The sequence below is a fragment of the Triticum dicoccoides genome, chromosome 6A, assembly GCF_002162155.2.
Source record: "Triticum dicoccoides isolate Atlit2015 ecotype Zavitan chromosome 6A, WEW_v2.0, whole genome shotgun sequence".
Classification (NCBI taxonomy): Eukaryota; Viridiplantae; Streptophyta; class Magnoliopsida; order Poales; family Poaceae; genus Triticum; species Triticum dicoccoides.
Genome location: NC_041390.1, coordinates 110,512,632 through 110,533,757, shown reverse-complemented (window position 1 = coordinate 110,533,757; position 21,126 = coordinate 110,512,632). Strand labels below are relative to the sequence as shown.

The 21,126-nt window shown below is 41.7% G+C and overlaps 1 long non-coding RNA gene across 3 annotated transcripts; it reads left to right on the top strand.

The window, feature by feature from the left end:
• Positions 1 to 672: 672 nt before the first annotated feature.
• On the top strand, positions 673 to 19,049 carry LOC119315376. Of its 3 annotated transcripts, XR_005152756.1 has the most exons (7): positions 673 to 1,380; positions 3,115 to 3,173; positions 13,420 to 13,470; positions 14,029 to 14,069; positions 15,238 to 15,344; positions 17,786 to 18,285; positions 18,380 to 19,049. It is a non-coding gene; the product is annotated as an uncharacterized LOC119315376 (long non-coding RNA). The 3 variants fall into 3 exon arrangements; XR_005152757.1 differs by lacking the exons at positions 17,786 to 18,285; positions 18,380 to 19,049 and adding an exon at positions 17,480 to 17,770; XR_005152755.1 differs by lacking the exons at positions 17,786 to 18,285; positions 18,380 to 19,049 and adding an exon at positions 17,471 to 17,769.
• Positions 19,050 to 21,126: the final 2,077 nt, after the last annotated feature.

Genomic DNA, 21,126 nt, shown 5'->3' with positions numbered 1-21,126 from the left:
AAAGAATGATTAGCTACATGCACCTCCTCTCGTGGTGTTTCAGTCCGGTTTGTCATCGTTACATCAGTGCGTATGTCAGAATCCGTCACTTTCTATCTCTCATGAAATATAAACGCTATTTTATACTGCATCATATAAACATATATAATGTATAATAATAATAAAAGTGAAACTAACACAACTGTTTTATTTTGTAAAAAAGAACAGCTTTTTCATATTATTAAAAAAGATGTTGCATTTCTCTCGTGGAAAGCAACCAACAATAATGTTCATATATAAATAAGTACTCATCTAAAATTTCCTAAATCATTTTAAATTATTTATATAGGCTATGGAAAATTGTCCAACAAAAGATAAAAACATGCAAGCAAACCAACATAAACCAAGTATATTCGGTTTCTTCTCTCAATATTTTTTGTGATACTCTCAATATATCTAAAAAGTATATAAAATATTTATTTTTATGAACCATGTTTAATATATATACATTATTTATTTATTTGAGGTATATATACTTTATTTATCTATCTATTTTCGTAGAGCAAACGTTGCCGATCCAAAGCCCAAATTAGCTATCCAGCACGGCCCAACCAGCATCCAATCTAAGCCTAAAAAATTAGGAATTCCAAAAAAAAGTTTATTTCGTTCGGCACCGAACGGAACGCAACCTTATCTCCCCAGTACTCTCTCCTCTCCTCTCCACTCACTCAACCTCTCTCGCCCCTCTCCCGGTCTCCCCTCCCCCGCCGCATCCGCTGCACGTGACCACAAGCTCCTGCCGCAACCGCGCGACTCTGCCCGCCGACCACCGCATCCGTCGCATGCATCGGCGGTTGCCGCACGATGAAGGTCACGGCTGGTCCCGCGACGACCTCGGCTGGAGGAGGACGATAGGTCCATAGCGACGGACGCTCAAGTAAGAGGAGCGGCCCAATGGCGGCGGCCTCGAGCACGGGGATAAGTGCAGGCTGGGGATGCAGGAGAGGTGTAGCGCGGGGTTTGGAGCTCCCACGAGCTGGGTGAGGCGCATCCGACGGCGACAGACACAGGGACGCGTTGATCCGGGTGTGGGTGCTCAATTCGGTCCCGTTCTGGCCGGATCCGCGGCGGTGCTCATCTCCGGCGAGGTGGCATGTGACTCGCGGGACGGCGGAGGCGCAAGACCAAATGAGGGGCTCATCTCATGGGACAGGGGCGCGAGGTCTTGTTAGCTTCGGTTGCCGGTGGCTTGACGCAGGGGTGGCCGGGGTCCGGCGCCATGGAGGCTCTTTGAGGACGAGGAAGCAGACAGCGACGACAACTTTGAGGCCGGCGGGGGTGCCGTCTCCGCGTTCGATGATCGGGGTCCAACGCGGCCGCCGTTGGCTCCATCCCCTACAGGTAATTCCCCCTGAATTTTACCCCTTGAAATTGCCATGATTATCCCACGGAGAGGCACAACCTTTTTCTTTTTGAGATTCAGAGTAGTAAAGCTACTCTGCTGAAACCACAAATTCAGAGATCATAAACGGGTGAGGCAGTCCGGTACGTCAGCAATCCTCTCCTGGTCTTCCGAATTCCTGGCCAATGCTCCAATCCCATCAGCAAGGGCATTGCACAATCTCCCCACACTGCTGATACTATGATCCGAGAAGTTTGTCGGTGCTTGCTTGATGTCTCTTAGCAGTCCATAGCAGGGGGAGAGGGACTGCTTCCCTGTCATCAGTTCCTTAATCCGAATTTGGCAGTCAAGTTCCAAAATCACGGGGATCCTGTAGATCCTCGAGAGTGCGTGCAACCAAATAAGGGTTGCTTTTGCTTCGGCCTCCTCAACACTACGGCTAGGTGACGTATTCTGACAGATAGAAATAACAACATGCCCTCTACTGTCCCTTGCGACAGCACCTGCAGAATATTCACCCGTTTCCTCCAAGTACGAGGCTACATAATTTACTTGGATTGATCCCAAGGCCGGCCCTGTCCAATGCAAGTGTTGCGTGGTGGGGCAGCGTGGCTGCTGTCGTGGTCGCATGGGTAGGAATGCTCGCGGGCGAAGAGGGCGCGTTGGCGATTGCCGGAGAGAGGGGAGCGGTGCTGGGTCTTGAGAGAGACAAGAGACGTGGGCGGCGGAGGCGGTGGTGTGGGGATCGAGTTGAGCGAGCGAGAGAGGAGGGAGACACGCGAATGCGTAAGCCTCTCTGGTGTAGCGATTTTTTGTTTCTGTGATTGCGGGGTGCGGATATCATGTTGTCTATTTCCTTTTTAACGAAGGCATTTGGGGGTGGGGGATTGTTTTTAGTTCGATGAAGGGGTTGGGTATCAGATGTTTGGGTAAGTATTGATTCTGTCCAGATATGTCGGGAGAAAACATATGCAGCAGTTTTTCTATATTAGTGAATGAAACCAGTTAAGCATTGGACAATGCATATCCTTGTTCTGAAACATTGCTACATGCATTTTTCACTCCTCTGAGATCACTTCCTCTGAAAACAAACAGAGTACTATAGGAACCCTGATAAGGTTGTTTTAGATTCAATTTAAATCACACCCTGAAAGCTGGCATGGCATTTGACTATATGGGCATTAATCTCCAGCAAAATACAATGCTCCTGTAATAGAAGGCTTTAACTCAAGATTAATGTAAACAAGAATGCAAGCCGAGTTCACCTAAACAACGACTAAAATAATACTCCCGCTGTCCCAAAATAAGTGTCTCAAGCTTAGTACAACTTTGTACTAAAGTTAGTACAAAGTTGAGACACTTATTTTGTGACGGAGGGAGTAGAAGATAATAAATCAGAACTTCCTATTGGGTTTTAGGCAATCAAGTTCAGGTGTAAACGACAACCACATGCATGCAGTAACTAAAGCAAGATCATCATGTGCCTATTCACTGTCAGTCTGAGGTGAGGAAAATGGAACAATGTAGGCATAACTGATAATGCCGTTTTTAAATTGATCACCTGGCCTTCTTTTTAGGCATAAAATAGATGGGCTTGTCAATGTGAAATGCACATATGTGAAATCTGGACATCTGCTCTGTCTTTTGTTGTTCTGATGCATGCAAATCTGTTCAGAAGCATATATTATGCTTTGCTTTGCTGACATTCTATTTTGAACAACGGTTTGCTACAGTTATCATGCGGATAAGAGAACCAAAAACTACCACATTGATATCTGCTTCAGGAAAAATGGTAAGGCCAAGTTCATGTACATCTGATGCAGAATATGTTCTTTTGTAGTTTGATTATCTAATGATGTTGGAGCTGATACTGTACGCGCATATGAGTAGATATTCATGTTGTAGTCAGCTGAGTGTTGAAATTCAATGTGAAGGAAATATGCCCTAGAGGCAATAATAAAGTTATTATTTATTTCCTTATTTCATGATAAATGTTTATTATTCATGCTAGAATTGTATTAACCGGAAACATAATACATGTGTGAATACATAGACAAACAAAAGTGTCACTAGTATGCCTCTACTTGACTAGCTCGTTAATCAAAGATGGTTATGTTTCCTAACCATGAACAATGAGTTGTTATTTGATTAACGAGGTCACATCATTAGTTGAATGATCTGATTGACATGACCCATTCCATTAGCTTAGCACACGATCGTTTAGTATGTTGCTATTGCTTTCTTCATGACTTATACATGTTCCTATGACTATGAGATTATGCAACTCTCGTTTACCGGAGGAACACTTTGGGTACTACCAAACGTCACAACGTAACTGGGTGATTATAAAGGAGTACTACAGGTGTCTCCAATGGTCGATGTTGGGTTGGCGTATTTCGAGATTATGATTTGTCACTCCGATTGTCGGAGAGGTATCTCTGGGCCCTCTCGGTAATACACATCACATAAGCCTTGCAAGCATTATAACTAGTATGTTAGTTGTGAGATGATGTATTACGGAACGAGTAAAGAGACTTGCCGGTAACGAGATTGAACTAGGTATTGGATACCGGTGATCGAATCTCGGGCAAGTAACATACCGATGACAAAGGGAACAACGTATGTTGTTATGCGGTCTGACCGATAAAGATCTTCGTAGAATATGTAGGAGCCAATATGGGCATCCAGGTCCCGCTATTGGTTATTGACCGGAGACGCGTCTCGGTCATGTCTACATTGTTCTCGAACCCGTAGGGTCCGCACGCTTAAGGTTACGATGACAGTTATATTATGAGTTTATACATTTTGATGTACCGAAGATTGTTCGGAGTCCCGGATGTGATCACGGACATGACGAGGAGTCTCGAAATGGTCGAGACATAAAGATTGATATATTGGAAGCCTATGTTTGGACATCGAAAGTGTTCCGGGTGAAATCGGGATTTTACCGGGTTACCGGGAGGTTACCGGAACCCCCCGGGAGCCATATGGGCCTTCATGGGCCTTAGTGGAAAGGAGAAAGGGGCAGCCCAAGGGGGCTGCGCGCCTCCCCCCTTTCCCTAGTCCTATTAGGACTAGGAGAGGTAGCCGGCTACCCCTCTCCCTCTTTCCCCCTTGGGAATCCTAGTTGGAATAGGATTGGGGGGGAGTCCTACTCCCGGTAGGAGTAGGACTCCTCCTGCGCCTCTCTCTCTTGGTCGGCGCCCCCTCCCCCCTTGGCTCCTTTATATACTGAGGTAGAGGCACCCCAAAGACACACAAGTTGACACAAGTTGATCCACGTGATCTATTTCTTAGCCGTGTGCGGTGCCCCCTGCCACCATATTCCTCGATAATACTGTAGCGGAGTTTAGGCGAAGCCCTGCTGCTGTAGTTCATCAAGATCGTCACCACGCCGTCGTGCTGACGAAACTCTTCCCCGACACTTTGCTGGATCGGAGTCCGGGGATCGTCATCGAGCTGAACGTGTGCTCGAACTCGGAGGTGCCGTAGTTTCGGTGCTTGATCGGTTGGATCGAGAAGACGTACGACTACTTCCTCTACGTCGTGTCATCGCTTCCGCAGTCGGTCTGCGTTGGGTACGTAGACAATACTCTCCCCTCGTTGCTATGCATCACATGATCCTGTGTGTGCGTAGGAAATTTTTTGAAATTACTACGAAACCCAACAGTGGTATCAGAGCCTAGGTTATTTATGTTGATGTTATATGCACGAGTAGAACACAAGTGAGTTGTGGACGATACAAGTCATACTGCCTACCAGCATGTCATACTTTGGTTCGGCGGTATTGTTGGACGAGACGACCCGGACCAACCTTACGCGTACGCTTACGCGAGACCGGTTCCCTCAACGTGCTTTGCACAGAGATGGCTTGCGGGCGACTGTCTCTTCAACTTTAGTTGAACCAAGTATGGCTACGCCCGGTCCTTGAGAAGGTTAAAACGGTGTCTATTTGACAAACTATCGTTGTGGTTTTGATGCGTAGGTGAGATTGGTTCTTACTTAAGCCCGTGGCAGCCACGTAAAACATGCAACAACAAAGTAGAGGACGTCTAACTTGTTTTTGCAGGGCATGTTGTGATGTGATATGGTCAAGACATGATGCTGAATTTTATTGTATGAGATGATCATGTTTTGTAACCGAGTTATCGGCAACTGGCAGGAGCCATATGGTTGTCGCTTTATTGTATGCAATGCAATCGCGATGTAATGCTTTACTTTATTACTAAACGGTAGTGATAGTCGTGGAAGCATAAGATTGGCGAGACGACAACGATGCTACGATGGAGATCAAGGTGTCGCGCCGGTGACGATGGTGATCATGACGGTGCTTCTGGAGATGGAGATCACAAGCACAAGATGATGATGACCATATCATATCACTTATATTGATTGCATGTGATGTTTATCTCTTTATGCATCTTATCTTGCTTTAATTGACGGTAGCATTATAAGATGATCTCTCACTTAATTATCAAGAAGTGTTCTCCCTGAGTATGCACCGTTGCCAAAGTTCGTCGTGCCCAGACACCACGTGATGATCGGGTGTGATAAGCTCTACGTCCATCTACAACGGGTGCAAGCCAGTTTTGCACACGCAGAATACTCAGGTTAAACTTGACGAGCCTAGCATATGCAGATATGGCCTCGGAACACGGAGACCGAAAGGTCGAGCGTGAATCATATAGTAGATATGATCAACATAACGATGTTCACCATTGAAAACTACTTCATCTCACGTGATGATCGGTCATGGTTTAGTTGATTTGGATCACGTAATCACTTAGAGGATTAGAGGGATGTCTATCTAAGTGGGAGTTCTTAAGTAATATGATTAATTGAACTTAAATTTATCATGAACTTAGTCCTGATAGTTTTTTGCAAATTATGTTGTAGATCAATAGCTTGCATTGTTGCTTTCATATGTTTATTTTGATATGTTCCTAGAGAAAATTGTGTTGAAAATGTTAGTAGCAATGATGCGGATTGGATCCGTGATCTGAGGTTTATCCTCATTGCTGCACAGAAGAATTATGTCCTTAATGCACCGCTAGGTGACAGACCTATTGCAGGAGCAGATGCGGACGTTATGAACGTTTAGCTAAGCTCAATATGATGACTACTTGATAGTTTAGTGCACCATGCTTAACGTCTTAGAATCGGGACTTCAAAGACGTTTTTGAACGTCATGGACCATATAAGATGTTTCAGGAGTTGAAGTTAATATTTCAAGCAAATACCCGAGTTGAGAGATATGAAGTCTCCAACAAGTTCTATAGCTAAAAGATGGAGGAGAATCGCTCAACTAGTGAGCATGTGTTCAGATTGTCTGGGTACTTCAATCGCTTGAATCAAGTGGGAGTTAATCTTCCAGATAAGATAGTGATTGACAGAATTCTCTAGTCACCATCACTAAGTTACTAGAACTTCGTGATGAACTATAGTATGCAAGGGATGACGTAAACGATTCCCAAGCTCTTCGTGATGTTGAAATCAACGAAGGTAGAAATCAAGAAAGAGCATCAAGTGTTGATGATTGACAATACCACTAGTTTCAAGAAAAGGGCAAAGGGAAAGAAAGGGAACTTCAAGAAGAACGGCAAGCAAGTTGCTGCTCAAGTGAAGAAACCCAAGTCTGGTCCTAAGCCTGAGACTAAGTGCTTCTACTACAAAGAGACTGGTCACTGGAAGAGGTACTACCCCAAGTGATTGGCGGATAAGAAGGATGGCAAAGTGAACATAAGTATATTTGATATACATGTTATTGATGTGTACTTTACTAGTGTTTATAGCAACCCCTCAGTATTTGATACTAGTTCAGTTTCTAAGATTAGTAACTTGAAACGGGAGTTGTAGAATAAACAGAGACTAGTTAAAGGGTGAAATGACGATGTGTGTTGGAAATAGTTCCAAGATTGATATGATCATCATCGCACACTCCCTATACTTTCGGGATTAGTGTTAAACCTAAATAAGTGTTATTTGGTGTTTGCGTTGAGCATGAATATGATTTGATCATGTTTATTGCAATACGGTTATTCATGTAAGTTAGAGAATAATTGTTGTTTTGTTTACATGAATAAAACCTTCTATGGTCATACACACCAACGAAAATGGTTTGTTGGATCTCGATCGTAGTAATACACATATTCATAATATTGAGGCCAAAAGATGCAAAGTTAATAATGATAGTGCAACTTATTTGTGGCACTGCCGTTTAGGTCATATTGGTGTAAAGCGCACGAAGAAACTCCATGCTGATGGGATTTTAGAATCACTTGATTATGAATCACTTGATGCTTGCGAACCATGCCTCTTGGGCAAGATGACTCAAACTCCGTTCTTCGGAACAATGGAATGAGCTACCGACTTATTGGAAATAATACATACTGATGTATGCAGACCAATGAGTATGAAGGCTCGTGGCAAGTATCGTTATTTTCTGACCTTCACAGATGATTTGAGCAGATATGGGTATATCTACTTGATGAAACATAAGTCTGAAATAGTTGAAAGGTTCAAAGAATTTCAGAGTAAAGTGGAAAATCATCGTAACAAGAAGATAAAGTTTCTGCGATCTGATCATGGAGATGAATATTTGAGTTATGAGTTTGGTCTTCAATTAAAACAATGTGAAATAGTTTCACAGTTCACGCCACCTGGAACACCACAACATTATGGTGTGTCCGAACATCGTAATCGTACTTTATTGGATATGGTGCGATCTATGATGTTTCTTACTGATTTACCATTGTCATTTTGGGGTTATGCATTAGAGACAGCTGCATTCATGTTAAAAGGGCACCATCTAAAACCGTTGAGACGACATTATATGAACTATGGTTTAGCAATAAACCTAAGCTGTCGTTTCTAAAAATTTGGAGTTGCGATGCTTATGTGAAAAAGTTTCATCCTGATAAGCTCGAACCCAAATCGAAGAAGTGCGTCTTCATAGAATACCCAAAGGAAACTGTTGGGTACACCTTCTATCACAGATCTGAGGGCAAGATTTTCGTTGCTAAATTCGGATCCTTTCTAGAGAAGGAATTTCTCTCGAAAGAAGTGAGTGGGAGGAAAGTAGAGCTTGATAAGGTAATTTGTACCTTCTCCCGAATTGGAAAATAGTTCATCACTGAAACCAGTTCCAGTGATTCCTACACCAATTAGTGAGGAAGCTAATGATGATGATCATGAAACTTCAGATCAAGTTACTACAGAACCTCGTAGGTCTTCCAGAGTACGGTCCGCACCAGAGTGGTACGGTAATCCTGTTCTGAAAGTCATGTTACTAGACCATGATAAACCTACGAACTATGAGGAAGCGATGATGAGCCCAGATTCCACGAAATGGCTTGAGGCCATAAAATCTGAGATATGATCCATGTATGAGAACAAAGTGTGGACTTTGGTGGACTTGCCCGATGATCGGCAAACCATAAGAAATAAATGGATCTTTAAGAGGAAGACGGACGTTGATAGTAGTGTTACTATCTACAAAGCTCGACTTGTCGCAAAAGGTTTTTTGACAAGTTCAAGGTGTTGACTACAATGAGATTTTCTCAACTGTAGTGATGCTTAAGTCTATCCGAATCATGTTAGCAATTGCCACATTTTATGAAATCTGGCAAATGGATGTCAAAACTGCATTCCTTAATGGATTTATTAAAGAAGAGTTGTATATGATGCAACCAGAAAGTTTTTGTCAATCCTAAAGATGCTAACAAAGTGTGCAAGCTCCAGCAATCCATCAATGGACTGGTGTAAGCATCTCGGAGTTGGAATATACGCTTTGATGAGTTGATCAAAGTATATGGTTTAATACAGACTTTTGGAAAGGCCTGTATTTACAAGAAAGTGAGTGGGAGCACTACAGCATTTCTAATAAGTATATGTGAATGACATATTGTTGATCGGAAATAATGTAGAATTATTCTGCAAAGCATAAAGGAGTGTTTTAAAGGAGTTCTTTAAAAGAAATACCTCAGTAAAAACTACTTACATATTGAGCATCAAGATCTATTGAGATAGATCAAGACGCTTGATAAGTTTTTCAAAAGTACATACCTTGTCAAGATTTTGAAGTAGTTCAAAATGGAACAGTCAAAGAAAGAGTTCTTGCCTGTGTTGCAAAGGTGTGAAATTGAGTAAGATTCAAATCCTGACCACTGCAGAAAATAGAAAAGAGAATGAAAGTCATTCCCTATGCCTCAGTTATAGGTTCTATAAAGTATGCTATGCTATGTACCAGACCTATTGTATACCTTGCTCTGAATTAGGCAAGGGAGTACAATAGTGATCTAGGAGTAGATCACTGGACATTGGTCAAGAATATCCTTAGTGAGGACTAAGGAAATATTTCTCAATTATGGAGGTGATAAAAGAGCCCCGTCGTAAAGAGTTACATAGGTGCAAGCTTTTACACCGATCCAGATGACTCTAAGTCTCAATCTGGATACATATTGAAAGTGGGAGCGATTAGCTAGAGTGGCTCCGTGCAGAGCATTGTAGGCATAGAATATTTGCAAAATACATACGGCTCTGAATGTGACAGACCCGTTGACTAAGCTTCTCTCACGAGCAAAATATGATCACACCTTAGTACTCTTTGGATGTTAATCACATAGCGATGTGAACTAGATTACTGACTCTAGTAAACCCTTTGGGTGTTGATCACATATCGATGTGAACTATGGGTGTTAATCACATGGTGATGTGAACTATTGCTATTAAATCACATGGCGATGTGAACTAGATTATTGACTCTAGTGCAAGTGGGAGACTGAAGGAAATATGCCCTAGAGGCAATAATAAAGTTATTATTTATTTCCTTATTTCATGATAAATGTTTATTATTCATGCTAGAATTGTATTAACCGGAAACATAATACATGTGTGAATACATAGACAAACAAAAGTGTCACTAGTATGCCTCTACTTGACTAGCTCGTTAATCAAAGATGGTTATGTTTCCTAACCATGAACAATGAGTTGTTATTTGATTAACGAGGTCACATCATTAGTTGAATGATCTGATTGACATGACCCATTCCATTAGCTTAGCACACGATCGTTTAGTATGTTGCTATTGCTTTCTTCATGACTTATACATGTTCCTATGACTATGAGATTATGCAACTCCCGTTTACCGGAGGAACACTTTGGGTACTACCAAACGTCACAACGTAACTGGGTGATTATAAAGGAGTACTACAGGTGTCTCCAATGGTCGATGTTGGGTTGGCGTATTTCGAGATTAGGATTTGTCACTCCGATTGTCGGAGAGGTATCTCTGGGCCCTCTCGGTAATACACACCACATAAGCCTTGCAAGCATTACAACTAATATGTTAGTTGTGAGATGATGTATTACGGAACGAGTAAAGAGACTTGCCGGTAACGAGATTGAACTAGGTATTGGATACCGACGATCGAATCTCGGGCAAGTAACATACCGATGACAAAGGGAACAACGTATGTTGTTATGCGCTCTGACCGATAAAGATCTTCGTAGAATATGTAGGAGCCAATATGGGCATCCAGGTCCCGCTATTGGTTATTGACCAGAGACGTGTCTCGGTCATGTCTACATTGTTCTCGAACCCGTAGGGTCCGCACGCTTAAGGTTACGATGACAGTTATATTATGAGTTTATGCATTTTGATGTACCGAAGGTTGTTCGGAGTCCCGGATGTGATCACGGACATGACGAGGAGTCTCGAAATGGTCGAGACGTAAAGATTGATATATTGGAAGCCTATATTTGGATATCGGAAGTGTTCCGGGTGAAATCGGGATTTTACCGGAATACCGGGAGGGTTACCGGAACCCCCCGGGAGCTATTTGGGCCATAGTGGGCCTTAGTGGAAAAGAGAAGGGGCTGCCCTAGATGGGCTGCGCGCCCCCCCTTCCCCTAGTCCTATTAGGACTAGGAGAGGTGGCCGGTGAAGGAAATATGCCCTAGAGACAATAATAAAGTTATTATTTATTTCCTTATTTCATGATAAATGTTTATTATTCATGCTAGAATTGTATTAACCGGAAACATAATACATGTGTGAATACATAGACAAACAAAGTGTCACTAGTATGCCTCTACTTGACTAGCTCGTTAATCAAAGATGGTTATGTTTCCTAACCATGAACAATGAGTTGTTATTTGATTAACGAGGTCACATCATTAGTAGAATGATCTGATTGACATGACCCATTCCATTAGCTTAGCACCCGATCGTTTAGTATGTTGCTATTGCTTTCTTCATGACTTATACATGTTCCTATGACTATGAGATTATGCAACTCCCGTTTACCGGAGGAACACTTTGGTTACTACCAAACGTCACAACGTAACTGGGTGATTATAAAGGAGTACTACAGGTGTCTCCAATGGTCGATGTTGGGTTGGCGTATTTCGAGATTAGGATTTGTCACTCCGATTGTCGGAGAGGTATCTCTGGGCCCTCTCGGTAATACACATCACATAAGCCTTGCAAGCATTACAACTAATATGTTAGTTGTGAGATGATGTATTACGGAACGAGTAAAGAGACTTGCCGGTAACGAGATTGAACTAGGTATTGGATACCGACGATCGAATCTCGGGCAAGTAACATACCGATGACAAAGGGAACAACGTATGTTGTTATGCGGTCTGACCGATAAAGATCTTCGTAGAATATGTAGGAGCCAATATGGGCATCCAGGTCCCGCTATTGGTTATTGACCGGAGACGCGTCTCGGTCATGTCTACATTGTTCTCGAACCCGTAGGGTCCGCACGCTTAAGGTTACGATGACAGTTATATTATGAGTTTATGCATTTTGATGTACCGAAGATTGTTTGGAGTCCCGGATGTGATCACGGACATGACGAGGAGTCTCGAAATGGTCGAGACATAAAGATTGATATATTGGAAGCCTATGTTTGGACAACGGAAGTGTTCCGGGTGAAATCGGGATTTTACCGGGTTACCGGGAGGTTACCGGAACCCCCCGGGAGCCATATGGGCCTTCATGGGCCTTAGTGGAAAGGAGAAAGGGGCAGCCCAAGGGGGCTGCGCGCCTCCCCCCTTCCCCTAGTCCTATTAGGACTAGGAGAGGTGGCCGGCCACCCCTCTCCCTCTTTCCCCCTTGGGAATCCTAGTTGGAATAGGATTGGGGGGGGGAGTCCTACTCCCGGTAGGAGTAGGACTCCTCCTGCGCCTCTCTCTCTTGGCCGGCGCCCCCTCCCCCCTTGGCTCCTTTATATACTGAGGTAGAGGCACCCCAAAGACACACAAGTTGACACAAGTTGATCCACGTGATCTATTCCTTAGCCGTGTGCGGTGCCCCCTGCCACCATATTCCTCGATAATACTGTAGCGGAGTTTAGGCGAAGCCCTGCTGCTGTAGTTCATCAAGATCGTCACCACGCCGTCGTGCTGACGAAACTCTTCCCCGACACTTTGCTGGATCGGAGTCCGGGGATCGTCATCGAGCTGAACGTGTGCTCGAACTCGGAGGTGCCGTAGTTTTGGTGCTTGATCGGTTGGATCGAGAAGACGTACGACTACTTCCTCTACGTCGTGTCATCGCTTCCGCAGTCGGTCTGCGTTGGGTACGTAGACAATACTCTCCCCTCGTTGCTATGCATCACATGATCCTGTGTGTGCGTAGGAAATTTTTTGAAATTACTACGAAACCCAACACAATGCAGATCCCCCATGGACACTAAGTGTTTGGGGTTCACTACATATTTTTCTTATTATCTACATGTCAGAATTAAATCTTTTTAATCAGTAGAAAGTCCCTCTATTCAGCCATTGAAAAGTTAAGCAAAGATTTGTCGAGATTGGATTGATACTATACTTCAATTAAAATTCCTTGGGTATCAGTTGATTCCATTCACCTTAACGGAAACCTGCAAAAATGTTTTGATTCAGTGGCCTTTGTTAACATTTTACAGGAAAGTGAATTTGATAGTTATACCAGAGAGTTATTGTCTTAGTGGTCTTATCCTCCTAATTACATACTGATGCAAAGTATACCGTTGTTGTGTTATCAGGTTTGCACTGGAGCAAAAAGTGAACAGCAATGTAAACTCGCAGCTAGAAAGGTATTGCCTAGCTTTATTTCCTTTCATACATATCAGAGGTGAAAGGTTCAGAAATTGTAAATGTTTTCTACTTTCATTATGCTCTTATATCCAGAAGCTTGGCTTTCCTGCAAAATTCAAACTTTGAACTGAAATAAAACTTTGCTTTTTGGGAACCATGTGATCAAGTTAGATGAGATACCACGTGATGAGGTTACATATAATGAAATACATGATAGTGTACTGATATGAACAGGGCTTTGCGTTTATTGATCAAGTGAAAATGAGATGAATAAGCATCAATCTTGATCAGTCATGATCTTATTAGCAGTTTAAGAAATAAAAGGGAAAATGAAATTACTATATATGTATTGACCTTTTTAGAGCGAGTGAAAAAATAGTGCTGATAAAATATACAAACCATATGCCCACCTTTTAGTGCATGTTTGTCATGGTTTACTCAGGCATATGAAAATGAAGATGTGCGTTGCATGTGCAAACTTTCTTTGGAAGTATCTTTTTTTGTGTGTGGCCGTGGATTCTGGATAAGCATCACACTGATTCAAAACATTCTTTCAGGTCAAATATTTGACGATGTTTTCTTCTCCCAACCTGGCAAGGTATTGTACTACCTACATGCATCACTGGAAGGTGTGATTTTGCTATCGATGGTTCTACTTGGTACTGATTGACATACATACATTGTTGGAACGTGAAACATGTAGTCAAGGAACAATCTTTGCAATGAACAAAAGTGCATATATAGAGTGCACCCTTTCCATTCTGGTGCGTTAAATATAGGTTCTTAACATATGTCTCTTTGTCATAATGTGGATATTTGAACATGCGATGGTTTTATGATATATGTGTAAGCTGTGTTCAAATAATACCTCGCTGTCTGGGGATCAGCGCCGGCTCAGGGTTCCTGAAGGGGATCATCGCCGGATCATGGACGTGACCTCAAAGGGTTCAGCGGCGGATCAGGGGATCGGCGTGCGGCTCCAGAAGGGGATCGCCGCCTCCATCCTGAATGTGATCGGCGGTGGGTTCTAAACGGATCGGCGACGTCTCCTCAAGCGGATCTTGATGTGCGAGGGCGGAAGCGAAGGGATGGAGGGCGGCCGCGAACGAGGGCAGTGAGTCGGGCGTAGTCAGGCGTGCGACTGGAGGGCAGGAGAGTCGTGCGTGCGATTGGTTTAGGTTTTTTTTCGCTGGTTAATTTTTGTATGTTTTTTTCGTTGGTTAATTTTCGTAGGTTCGTTTTCCTTCGCTTGTAGATGGGTGCGATGGAAAGTGCGGCCCTGTACTGCATGGGGGCATCAGGACGTGTTTTTTTTTGGTTTGACACGGCTAACAGTGAGGTGGGATGAGGGACGAAAAAAACCATGATAGGTGGGACAAAAATTAACTGCGGAAACTACCAACTAAGACATTAGGAGTAGAGATCCCTACTAAAATGGATAAAATAAAGGACTGATACTACAGATGTAGGCATTCTTCATCTCTACTAAAATATATTCTTCATCATGTGGTTATTCACCTGTAATAAATCACCCCTGCATACCTACCTGCTTCTCTTCTGTCACAACTCACATTCATAAGCAATCTTACTTCTTAGGCGAGCTCTGTCTTTTACTATTCTCTTTATCTGCATTTTTTCTTGACTCGGCACATTTACTTTTTTCAGTTATACCTTTGTACTACACTGAATCTAGGAAATATAAAGTAGATGAATGATGTGTTTATTCCTGTGTATACTATTTGACCTTCAATTATGTTTGCTTTCAGGAGTAAGAAGTCAGTTGGAGTGAGAAGTGAGACAAGTACCATGAGCTCAAGTGATTCATTCACCAAGCTGGTAAACGCATAAACTTCAAAAAAATCATCTCAATAAGGTATGCAAGTAATTTATTCTGGGTGTTTGAATTGCCACATTTTGGGTTTTGTTTTCAGTCCATTATATATTCTAGGGACAAACTTCATCTCATTTCTTAGACCAAATAATATTTAACTACAGGATCAGATTCGCATAAAGTAATTTGCTATGTTTATTCGATTTTGTGCATGACAAGGGGCAAGTAGAATTTTTTCTGTATGCACTTAGCAAGATTAAAATAACAGGCACAAAGTGAATCAAGTGTGTTCAACAAGCAATTTAAAAGTGAAAGTAGATAAACAACTTACTGATCCACATAGAAGAGTGCCGAGTATTGAGATTTGATTTGCCGCATTGCAATGGTCCGCTATGGTCCTGCAGTAAGATGTGTATGACAGCAAAAGGATCTTCAAATCAGTATGTACACTTAACTTATCCATTATAATTCGATATATTATATGAGATAACTTGAACATCTTTAGAAACCAGTGTGAAAAAAATATAGCAGCCAAATCGCATTACAATACTGTTACGTGTGGGTTTTCATATGCACATTCTCAGACGCTACAAACTTGATCAGAGCCGAAAGCAAGGAAATGCGCATCACAGTTGCAATGACGCTAGGAGAAGCCTCTTCACATCTGCATGTTGAGAGACTTGAGCTATTAATTTTGCAGGCACTCCACACAAGCACATGCATGTTAAGTGAGGGTATACGTTATCATTTTGGGTATGATCGAATGGAAATACCTGTTCATGTCATCCTCTGATCCACTGATCCAAATCATCCTGCAAAGCTCATGCATAATGGTTTAGGAAATATGGTATAGATGCTCAAAGGACAAGATTGATAGCTAACAAATAGTTGATGCTTACAATTAGCCTGTGGTCTCCTCCTCCAACATGTGTTTCCTGTTTGAGCGTTGTGAAAGGTCAGGAGGTCCAGGCAGGTCAAGGCGATGGCGACCTTTGACTTTGGAAATGCAAACCCCTCTCGGTGGCCCTCTCCACAACATCATCCAACATATTGACGTTTAGCTGACAGAAAGGAACTATACACATTTAGCTAGGAAATCTAGGAACAAGAAAATAGACCGGTCGGCATGTATGATGAAGGATGAAGAATGCACTAACTTTCAAACTGTTTTGATGCCTGACCACATATATTGTCACATGGAAATTCTGGTTTCTGAAATCAGTTTCCTTGCTCAGTAGAACACCTATTATGAAATCTGTTTGTTCTAGAGCCGAGTGCAGACATCACTTTTGTTAACCGTGATGCTATAATACTCGGGAAAATTGTGTTATTAGGAAATTGGTCAAGGCATATAGCTCCATCTATGCTCCCACAGACATAAGATGATGAGACTATTATAAACAAATTCATCTTGTTTTCTGCAGTTCTGAAATATGTAGTGCAATGTTTCACTTGTTTGGTCCTCTCTTTTTCATACGATGTTCTTGGTTTGTGTCTTCGACAATGCACAGGCAGTAAACTGCATGCATTACAACCTTAGATTAGTAAGTTGTAACTTTTGCAGCCAATAAAAATATAGGTAATTAACGCAATCAACCTTAGATTAGATGTTTTGTATGTGTCATCAATGCACGCACTCACTGGATTATTACTTATTTTGGCCTACAAACTGTTGTTTAAATGTTTATCATGCATCCATCTTCCATTATAATTCTGGTAATCCTTTGCTCCCTTCATTTTAACTAAACCTTTTCTTCAGATCTGTGAAAGCCATATAATTTCCATGCTCCAATTTTAATTTTAACTATAATGGAATAGGTTACTTTTCTGGTTTCATTTTAACTATCATGGAACAGGTTACTTTTCTGGTTTAGTGTATCTTTTTGGATCTACCTTGAACTAAGCGCAATTGCTTTATTATAAACCATTGATCCAAAATGCATAGTGCATCTTATTGTTCGGCGAAAAACTTTCCTCGCTGACACTATAGCTAAACCATCTTTTCACAAAATCCTGCTATTCTCTCTGTACATTTGCTTCACTTATTTTGTTGTCTCAGTTTGATAATTCGGTTATGGTTGAAAAATGTAAAAAGATTAGTGTCCTGTTTATTGTGTTTCTGTGTGAACTTGTTCTGAACAGCACGTGCTGAACCTTATGGTTTGCAGTTTTGTCAGAGATATGTTTTGCTAGGCTGGAAGCTTGCGAGATCTTCAGATTATCCTAATTGCTTCTACATAGAAGGTGCAGCCATCGCATGGTTCCAAATGTCTCATTGATCCAAAATGCATAGTGCATCTATTTGCTTTCCTGGTTGACACTATAGCTAAACCATTGCTTCACGAAATCATGATATTCTCTCTGTACATTTGCTTCACTTATTATGTTTGGTCAATTTGTTATTTCGGTTATGGTTGAAAAATGCAAAAAGATTAGCTGTTTTACTTATTTTGAACCTTACGTGCTGCTGTTTTACTTTGCAGTTTTGGTTGGGTGATAGCTTGCAAGATCTTCATATTCTACATAGAAGGTGCAGTGTGATGTGATGCATATGGAACTGGTATTACTTTGCAGTATGGAACTGGCGGTGGGTGTATGAAATGTGATGGCTGTAACATTATACCTAATTTCTTATCAGTTCATGATATGGCTGTTTGAAATGTGATACCTGGCCATGAGTGTCTCTGGCGCGGGATCCTGGACGGCGGTGGCTGGTGAAAGGGATAGCCGGATCCTGGACGTCTTCGGTGACAGGTCCTGAAAGGGATCGGCGCCGGATCCTGAAAGCGTTCGGCGGAGGGTCCTCAACTGGACATGCACTGGATCAGTGGAGGCCGGATCAGTGGAGACCAGCGGCGGATCAGTGCTAGGGCGGCAGCGAAGGGATGGAGCGGCGGCGGTGAAGGGATGAAGAGCGGCGGCGGGCGAATGAGGGCACAGACTCGGGCGCCTGTTTCTCGCTCGAGTGCACGAGACCTCGCTCGTACGTGCGGGGGATTGGTTTGCGATTTTTTTCGCTGGTTAATTTTCGCCAGGTTTTTTTCGCTGGTTAATTTTCGCCGGTTTGTTCGTGTCAGATGGGTGCGAAGGGTGGTTAGGCGCGTGGGGGCGGATGTGGGACTCGGCCCTGAGGATTTTTCTTGGTTCATCGCGGCTGAGCGGGAGGTGGGAGCAGGTACCAAAAAAGATCGGGTGAGGTGGGACGAAAATTAAATCCGGAATGCGACCTACCAACTGAGACATTAGGAGTAGAGATGTCTGAGTTGGTTGAATAGTACGGTTTATTTTCGTCTCATCATTTTCAATCGTTTTATTTCACTGGTTTTTTTCTTCTCCTCTTCCCATCCGCCGGTTTACTTTCGCGTCACCCTCTCACATAACGAAAAAAATTTGAACGGGTCAGAACTTTCTATGATGGCGCAAGTTTTTCTACTCCTAGTGTCTGAGTTGATTGAATAGTACGGTTTATTTTTGTCCCACAATTTTCAACCATTTTATTTCACTAGTTTTTTTCGTCTCCTCTTTCCATCCCATCAGTTTACTTTCGCGTCACCCTCTCACATAACGAAATAAATCTGAACGGATCAGAACTTTCCATGATGGCGCAAGTTTATTTAGTGATGTCTTTATGTGAGCAATCACAATCAATGTCTAAAGATTAAATCTAAATTAATTAATGATATGTCACCAACGTATTTATAATTTTTTATTGCTCCATGCTATATTATCTACTGTTTTGGACTATATTGGGCTTTATTTTTCATTTTTATATTATTTTTAGGACTAACCTATTAACCGGAGGCCCAGCCCAGAATTGCCGTTTTATTCGCCCTCTCTCTCTATCCTCCCTCTCTATTTGCCTCTTTTCCCTCGCCATGTCAGAACCAAAAAGAGTTGGGGGTTCTCTCCCAAGTTCTAGTGCTTTAGACAATCCTGCTATCTTATCTAAACTCATAAATCGGAATGCTATAGAACAACTTGCCGAAGTTATCAATGAGAACCTTAGTAATTTTGATGAAGATGATTCTGAAATTTTTCGTTACTTACTTGATGAATCTTCGAAAGATGCTTGGGATAGGCTGTTAAGGATCCAGGCTAGCTATGTACACCAATATCAAATTGAGGTTTACTTAAAAAGCTTTTATGTTGGGCTACCCGCTTCGTTCAAACAAGTTTTAGATTCTATTTTCGAGGGGGGGGTTTCTTGAAGGGGACCCCATAGATACCTATGAGAGGATAAAACTATATTTGGGCACTCCATTAATGAGAAAGCTGAAATCACATCTCTCTTGTTTTCTTACCAAAACGAATCTATTAAAGAGATAAAAGTTAGTCTAGATGCCAATTTCCGCAACATTCTTAATCTTTCTTATACCATTAATGGACATGTACTTTATCAAAATAGAAAGATTAATTCCATAGATAACAAGTTTGCTCTTTTTCTCTCTAAAATCAAGAATGGCAATACCTAGATCTATCCTCGCTTTTATGCCTAGCTAGGGGCGTTAAACGATAGCGTTTGTTGGGAGGCAACCCAATTTTATTTTTATTCCTTGATTTTTGCTCCTGTTTAGTAATAAATAAAATTTCTAGCCTCTGTTTTGGTTGTGTTTTTTGTGTTTAGTTAGTGTTTGTGCCAAGTAGAACCGTTGGGAAGACTTGGGGAAAGTCTTGTTGAACTTGCTGTAAAAAATAGAAACTTTAGCGCTCACGAGAACTGCTGTCATTTTTTCTTTTTGCAGATGATTAATAGATAAATTCCTCACGTCCAGAAATTTATTTTAGAATTTTTGGGGTTCCAGATCTTGCGCTAGCTACAGATTACTACAGACTGTTCTGTTTTTAACAGATTCTGTTTTTTGTGTGTTGTTTGCTTATTTTGATGAATCTAAGGCTAGTAAAATAGTTTATAATTCATAGAGAAGTTGGAATACAGTAGGTTTAACACCAATATAAATAAAGAATGAGTTAATTACAGCACCTTGAAGTGGTCTTTTGTTTTCTTTCGCTAACGGAGCTCACGAGTTTTCTACTTTAAGTTTTGTGTTGTGAAGTTTTCAAGTTTTGGGTGAATTCTTTTGATGGATTATGGAACAAGGAGTGGCAAGAGCCTAATCTTGGGGATGCCCATGGCATCCCCAAGATAATCCAAGGACACCAAAAAGTCAAAGCTTGGGGATGCCCCGGAAGGCATCCCCTCTTTCGTCCACTTCTATCGGTAATTTACTTGGAGCTATATTTTTATTCACCAACATGATATGTGTTTTGCTTGGAGCGTCTTGTATTATTTGTGTCTTTGTGATTTAGTATGCCACAATCATCCTTGCTGTACACACCTTTTGAGAGAGCCATACATGAATTAAAATTTGATAGAATACTCTATGTGCTTCACTTGTATCTTTTGAGCTAAGTAGTTTTACTCTATGTGCTTCACTTATATCTTTTGAGCTAAGTAGTTTTGCTCTATGTGCTTCACTTATATCTTTTGAGCGTTATAATTTTGCTCTATGTGCTTCACTTAGATCTTTTAGAGCACGGTGGTGGATTTGTTTTAAAGAAACTATTGATCTCTCACGCTTCACTTAAATTATTTTGAGAGTCTTAATAGCATGGTAATTTGCTTAAGAATAATATGCTTGGTATTCAAGATTTATGAAACTTTCTTTTGAGTGTGTTGAATACTAAGAAAAGATTGAAACATGATAATTGTTTTGAGATATGGAGGTGATAATATTAAAGTCATGCTAGTTGATTAGTTGTGAATTTAAAGAATACTTGTGCTAAAGATTGTGATTCCCGTAGCATGCACGTATGGTGAACCGTT